The sequence below is a fragment of the Nematostella vectensis genome, chromosome 4 (genome assembly GCF_932526225.1).
Source record: "Nematostella vectensis chromosome 4, jaNemVect1.1, whole genome shotgun sequence".
NCBI classification, from domain to species: domain Eukaryota; kingdom Metazoa; phylum Cnidaria; class Anthozoa; order Actiniaria; family Edwardsiidae; genus Nematostella; species Nematostella vectensis.
Genome location: NC_064037.1, coordinates 16,232,206 through 16,239,528, shown reverse-complemented (window position 1 = coordinate 16,239,528; position 7,323 = coordinate 16,232,206).

The following is a 7,323-nucleotide window of genomic DNA, read 5'->3' as shown; positions in this document are numbered from 1 at the left end:
GTTGTTCTCCCGAAAGGCTTGAGTCCACTTTCTTCACAGTAGCTCTGGTACTGGCGGACAATTCTTTCCGGTATCATAGTTCTTAGTAGTATAGAGGGGATGACTAGCACAATATATGCAAGCCCTTGTGTACCTGCAGTTTCTATTGTTTGCTCTGATAGGTATAGGATGTATATATTATTCACCTTTTTATTTTTCCTTTTTATTTTCATTTAGTCAAGATAACTTTAATATATTCCAATAGTTAGGGAGGGGTATTGTTGTGGAGACTGGGGAGAGATGTGTACTGTGTGGGTATTACTGATCCAACCTAACCGTCCGGGTGGTGGCTCAAATATAAAGGCATCGAGAACAATGGCGACCAATCAGAGCGAAGATGAGACTAGTAAAACCGGTTTATACAATAGGGCATATGGCGACCAATCAGAGCAAGGATGAGACTAGTAAAACCGATTTATACAATATAGGAGGGGGAGGGGGTGGGTAGGGATTGTTTCAGAGGTGTAAGGTTAATAGAATATGAAATACAACGATTCAGAGTGGATACGAATGACTTTATTCAAATTATATACAGTTGAAAAGATGTTATTTCAAAATGTTTCATTGTTAAAAGTAAAAAGGGTGTAGGCTGTGCTTGGATTGTAGACTGTTTGGCGTATAGAAGTTATCAATAGGCTGTTCATCTTCCCATTGGAAATATTTGCGCTTGTCCTTTTGTCTACAGCTAAAGTAGGGTCTTCCAGGATTCTTTACTGATCTTGATATCCTGAGTGTTGGTCCTTATAGTTTTTACATAGGATCTTCGTTCCACTTTAACACACTTTGAAGAGTGGGATGACTTTCTCATGTAGGGTTTGTTTGTAGTAGTATAGATCATTCTCGTTGCAGAAGAAGGGGTATTCTTTCGTATCGCTACATCTTACATATCCACTACTTTCAGCTACGTGGGGTTCAGCGTCTTTATTGCAGAGTTCGCACTTGTTCATGTTGAGATATCGGGTTGATCTGTTAACTGATGTTTAGACTGAGTTTATATACATTATCACACAATACATCAAACTTGATTATCCGGTTGTCCTAAGCATCTATCCACATCATCGACCCCATTAACCAATTGACTCCTGGCTTTTTTGGAGCTGAATTTACAAAAAAACAGACTGGAAACAGATACCTCCCCCCCTATTCTGAGTTTTATACAGCCCGTCAAAGTCAAACACAGCTGCACCTAGTCAGCGGTATCCAAGCTTTCCAACAGTGCTTTGCGGTCCCCACTTTTAATCCCTCGTCGATGTGCCGAAGCCAGCACAAGTTGATGGTTGCTTGTATTTTTAATCAAAAATACAGCTATGAGCATATTAGGAGAGTGTCTCAGGACATCATGAAGTCTTTTGGGGCATAATTAAGTGCTTTGCTTATGGATATTTGCAAGCAAAGGTGGATTCATGATGATTTTTTTCTTGTTTGGCTTTGCCCGGATGAGAAAATAATTTTCTAATGAATCACCACAGCTCTCCTAAATGTTGTCTTTTCTGAAACCAAATTGATTCCAAAATTGTTTACACTGCTATTCTGGGTCTGTATGACCTGGAATTGATTTTTTTGGCTTCGGGGTGAAAAGACATAAAAAACCATCTGACTTTGGGGAGAGGAGTGTTGGCTGGCCCTCCCCTCGTGAATTTTCTTTTCCCCCTGGATCTCCCAGAATGCTTTGCAATACGTGCAATTCGTGGTTGTACAAGCCTTCAAGGAGTGGGCATTGTTTTTTGAGGCCATGGAAATGTACCTGGAGGATCAGAATAAAGGTGTCTATTTGTGTCTTGAGCTGTGTTTGCTGATCTCTCTCCCTTGTGTGGTATTTTGAGCGTTTTATTGAGAGGGGTGATTCTGCTTTTCTCTCCTTGTTCGATTTAAGATTTGTCAAAGAACCTGTGCTATTATTTGGCTTAAGAGTAGATGCCAACACCTTGGTTGGATTTATCCCTTAGACTGATGCCTGAGTATCTTCATCTTGTTGTGTTTATTTTGAATTTATGTTTTTTTTGGGTTGTGGGTACTTCCCAAAGCCGGTACATGCCGGTTTAGGGGTCAATGTGTTAATAATGCAATCCATCCAGTCCCAGCAGGTTTTACAGAACAGCATTTTCAGTGTAGGCCCGCACTTCCTCCTGGGACGTTTTGTCAATCCATTCTTGCTCACAAGGGGGGGAGTAAGCCAAGGACATCAAGCAGATCCTGCCATAGCCAATACTCTGAGTATATTTGTTTAAACCCTTCACAGCCCTTTCTTTACGGTGTAGAAGCACGTTCTCGTTGCATAGGGTAAATGGTTCTGCTTTAGTAATGTCATAAATAAGAAATGCTAAGCAGTTTCAGTAAAGGGTACTTGTTGTTGTGCTTGACTCTATGGCGGTTGAGTGAATGACCATGTTTTAGTTACGATACTCTTATAGATTTAAAACTTGATCAACTGGTTTACTCTAGTTTCGGTTATTGTTACTATTGTTTTAGTAAGCTTCCCATTTTCTATTGCTTCGTAACCTAGCCACCAGGGGAGTCCTGGTGTTACTTTGTTGTTTTTTCTATCTTCTTGTAGGGGTTAGAAGGCTTTCATCCGCTTTGTAGGGGTTCTTAGAGATTTTTCTCCTTTTAACAGGGGTTTTAGGATTACCCTCCTTAGACCTTAGAGGTGTGTCTTGGGAATTATCAAACTTTAAGCTGGGGCTATAACTTGGTATTGAGGAGTAGGTGGGAGGGGGAGTTGTTTGTAGCGTTTCTGTTACTACGGTAGGTGTTACTGTGTTTTCAGCTTTCATTTGATTTACCATCCCTCTAGATCTATGTAATAACTGTTCTAGTAGTAACACCTTTTGATCGTCTGGTAGCATTGAGTTTCTTATGCTTTCCATTTCTTGATCTAATCTTGTCAAAGCAGGTAGCTGAGGGGGAGATGTTACCCTATGTTCCATTTCTATGCTTTTCATGAACTGTTCGGGGATAAGCATCATCTTTTGTGTGTGTTTCATTTTAAAAGTTTTCCTAGTAAACTAGAAGCTAACGGTGCTATTATAGAGGCTAAAGCTGGTAGAAAACCCCCTTTCTGGTTTAGAACTTCTTTTTTAAACTTCAAGCGCTTAAATGAGTTAGTAGGTACCATTACATTCCCTTGAAGAACATTGAGAGCCACCTCTCCAATCGCTTCCATTTGCTGCTTGTTAGCAGTTGCAATGATATCTTTTCTAGCTTTCCCCCTACTATTGAGTCTAGACTTGGAGTGAACAGTTCTTCCATTCCCTGGTTTCTTGGTTGTCGATTTACTTCTACTTCCCATACTTTTTATCCCGATGTGGATTCTCTGATGTCTCGTAGTTAACTAAGCTCTAATGGAATCGGTTGGTTTGTTTCATCTGTTTATTTATTCACATAAATTACTGGGTAGGAATCCTTGTTTGGTATTACGTTAGTGCGTAAACGTTGGATTTGAGGGGTAAATGGATGTAGATCCATCATGAGATGTTGCGTCTTGGAAACTCTCCATTACATAGGGAACGTGACCTGAAAATGTTTGCTGTGCAAGTGTTCGTAATCCTAACTTATCACTAGGATTATTGAAAACTATAATGTAATGGGAGCTCAAAGATATACTGCGCGAGAATTTACCAGGTGGGAATAGGTTCTGCGTCAGCTAAATACACGTTACATCACAATGGTAGGATACTTTGGTGAATGGATCCAGTATACGTTCATCATCCCCACAGTTTCTCATGAGGTCATCCAAAATTAATAAACCTGGACGAGAATTTGTTGGGAACAGATTTGGAATGTCTTCCGGTATACCTTCTATAAACGTCACCAGGTTTCTTATTTCCTCGAAGCTTTCTTGCCATTGACCATAACAGTAAACTACTTTGAACGTCTTTCTCTTTTTTAGACCAGGATTGGAAGTTGCGGTGTTATCTGTTGCATCAAAATTACCAGCTTTGTCTTTGTAATAGAGGGCTTTGGTCAAATAGGATTTTTTGGATTGATCTGTAAAGTTGAGAAGTGTCTTGATATAGCTGTTTTAAGCCTTGGTATCTGATTGCTCCGTAACTAAGGTATCGTTAATCTTGATGGTGAATTGTAAAGTTGAGAAGTGTCTTGATATAGCTGTTGTAAGCCTGGGTATCTGATTGCTCCGTAACTGAGGTATCGTTAATCTTGATGGTGAATTGTTTGATCATGGAGTGGAGGGCATTATTGATCCGAGTGTATTTACCATCACCAGGGGCTCGTTTCTCAAAACACCCGAGAATTATCGGGCCCAAAAACATTTATTCTTTAAATTTGAAAAGCTGGCTAATTTCTATATAATTTATGGTATCTAAATGTGTTGAAATATCGTCAAACATCGTATTTTACCCCAAAGATTCATGTAAATGATGATTCTCTTTATAGATTTATAGATTTTCGTCTTTCCCGAACTTCTCGGGCCCGAAATTCAAGTGGCTTAAATATTAAGAAAGTTCTCGGGACCTCGCACTCACCCGAGACTTTTCGGGTAACTTTTTTGCTGCAGCAGAAATTCGAAAATAGCCCTATTGAGTGTAATCATTTGGAATACGAACCAAGAGGAAGTTCAAACTGTTTTAAAACATGAAAGCTGCTCTCCAAAAGGAAAACATGCGAACTGTTTAGCAAAATAAAGTTTTCGGGCCCGAAAATTCTCGGGTGTTTCGAGAAACGGGCGCCAGTTGATTCTCCATTATCGCGTTTAACAATCTTTACCACAAACCTTATTATATCTATGTAATCAGCTAGAGGTTTTATAACAAACTCTATAGGGTTTGTTCCACTCTGAATAGGTTCATAATCTACCCATTTGCTCTTAACGATAGAAACCTGAGTTTTCACCAGTGGCGGATAGTGAATGATAGTGTGCACAGGCCATGACTTAATCAAAGATGGTCTTCAGGCTATGAGTTGATGTTCTCTGCTTCTTGGTTGGAGGGTGACTAACCTTAGGGGCAGCTCTCTTTCTCTTTTGTACCCTTCTTCCATTACCTCGTTGAGTAATATCTCCCATACCCCCCTAAGAAAACCCTTCCCAGCAGCCAATGCTCTAGATTTAACTGAACTCCCTGTTGACTTCATCGTTAGCTATCTGCATTCCAGCTTCCAGGCTAGTATTTAGCAATCTTTTTACCACTTTCTTAGCAGCTTTTTTAAGAATAGGAGTTGCACTTCTAAATAAGGAGCGGAACATACCCCTACAACGTTGCCTCCTTGTCCATAGGGGTGCCGCCCTGAGTATACGCTTATATCACCTTTACCTGACTGAGAGTAGGGAATCAGGGAAAAGTTATAAGGATAGATCATATGTTTATCTTTTTCGTTCACGGGTTCATGGTTCGTGTTCTGTATTTATCCGACCTTTAATGATTCATATTTAACGCGAAATGTAATAACGCAAAATGTAACAACTTTATCTATTGACTAATAGTTAAATGTCTACCATATTAGAAAAAAGAGTAAATGTTATGACGTAGAGAAAAACGGAAGAAATCGTTTAGTGAAAGAAAGGCAGTGAGACTCTACACCACATCAATGATAATCAAACTGATTTAAGCCCCTTGTACATTTTATATTTGACTAACACTAATCAAAATGAGGAAAGATCCATATCCCATCTACACCTGACCAATGAAATTAAAACTGAGCTGTGCCACTTATCCACTGTACAACAAACTAACTATATTAATAATCAAACTGAAGAAATCGACTTACTTACTTGAAAACAAGCCAATAACAATCAAACTAAACTAAGAAACTTATCTACCACACACCAAACTGATGCTCATGAAACAAAACTCAGCCTGTTATCCACAGTACACGACAGCAAAACTAACTCAACTGAGCTAAGCCCCCTTATTCACTGTATATCAAATTAAACTAAGCCCTTATACATCGCATGCTAATCAAACTGAACTAAGCCCCTTATCCACTATACACAAGACTGAGCTAGAGCCCCTTATCCACTGTACAAATGACTAACCGTAATTTAACTGAGCTAAGCCCCTTATCCACTGTTTTTCAGTCAAATAATAAACAAACTGAAGTAATCCCCTACCCACTGTTTCTATGACAAGCTTTAACAAAAAGTGGTTACATATTAGCTAATTTCCACTGTTCAGGATATTCACCAAGGGCAAGAGATAGACTAATTAATCGGAGCACAAATTCCATACTGACATAACTTAATTAACTTATCACTTATACCATCGGGCCCACAATCCAATAATAACTCCAAAGACTTCTTCTTCAGTTGTTGAAAAATCAGACAAGAGTTGTTCAACCTGGGGAGATTTGGACGTATAGCAGGAGAGAAGACTGTTTAATGAAGAACTCATTAAAAATATTCGCCTTTTGCTCAGGTTCGAAAATCCGTTGCTCGTTCTCAACAACAGGAGAAATGGACACGCCAGCTTTAGAACCGTAAAAAGATTTATCCGCCACCATGTTTTAGAAGAAGCTGAGTTGTCTTCACTCTGGTTGACGGGCGGAAGCTTCAGAAGGGCTGCAGTAGCTTCTAGTTCCTCATCATCCTCTATGATATTAACGTCTTCCTCAAGGGGGGCGTCTTGGATGCAAGCAGCGCTAGGCTCGTCCTACTGGGTTCTAGGCAATTCTCGCCTAGAACCCCCTGTCTACCTCTGCTATCTCGAGGTAGACAGGGACACAGGTACTAAATAGTGGCTTTCATCGGTAGTATGTGCCCTAGCAGCCATTTTGCTTTCTTAGATGGGCGTACAATCTCTGTTGGAATCTGACTCGTCAGACTGATTAGATTGTATTTACACTTCCCTATTCAACTAGCAGCTCCTCCTTCTTTGCAGTCCTCTCCTCCACCTCTTACACATAATACTCCTTGAAGCCTGGATCCATCTTGTTTGGGACAGCAGTTGAGTCAAAGATCTTGAAATCCGCAAAAATCTGAAGATTTACAGCGGCAACGTTACATCGTTGATGTCGAATCTTGGCCTCTCACGTCCTTGGCTGACGACCTCTGCAGCCAATAGGTGCTGTGAACCTTCTCGTAGTCCATCTACTACCTCGTCAAGCTTAAACAAAATTGTTTTTGTCCTGGCGTCATCGCTGATATTAAATATAAATCCTTTTATATAATTTATTCTTGATATTATAACTTCTACTTGAGAACGCGATCCAGTTCATCGTCTAATGAAGAAACGATATCTAAAACAGCTCTGTGGAGAAATTATAATTCCTCCCTGGTCGACGCCATATTTAGAACCGACGGTCGTTTTGACAGGCGGTGATAGAATGTCC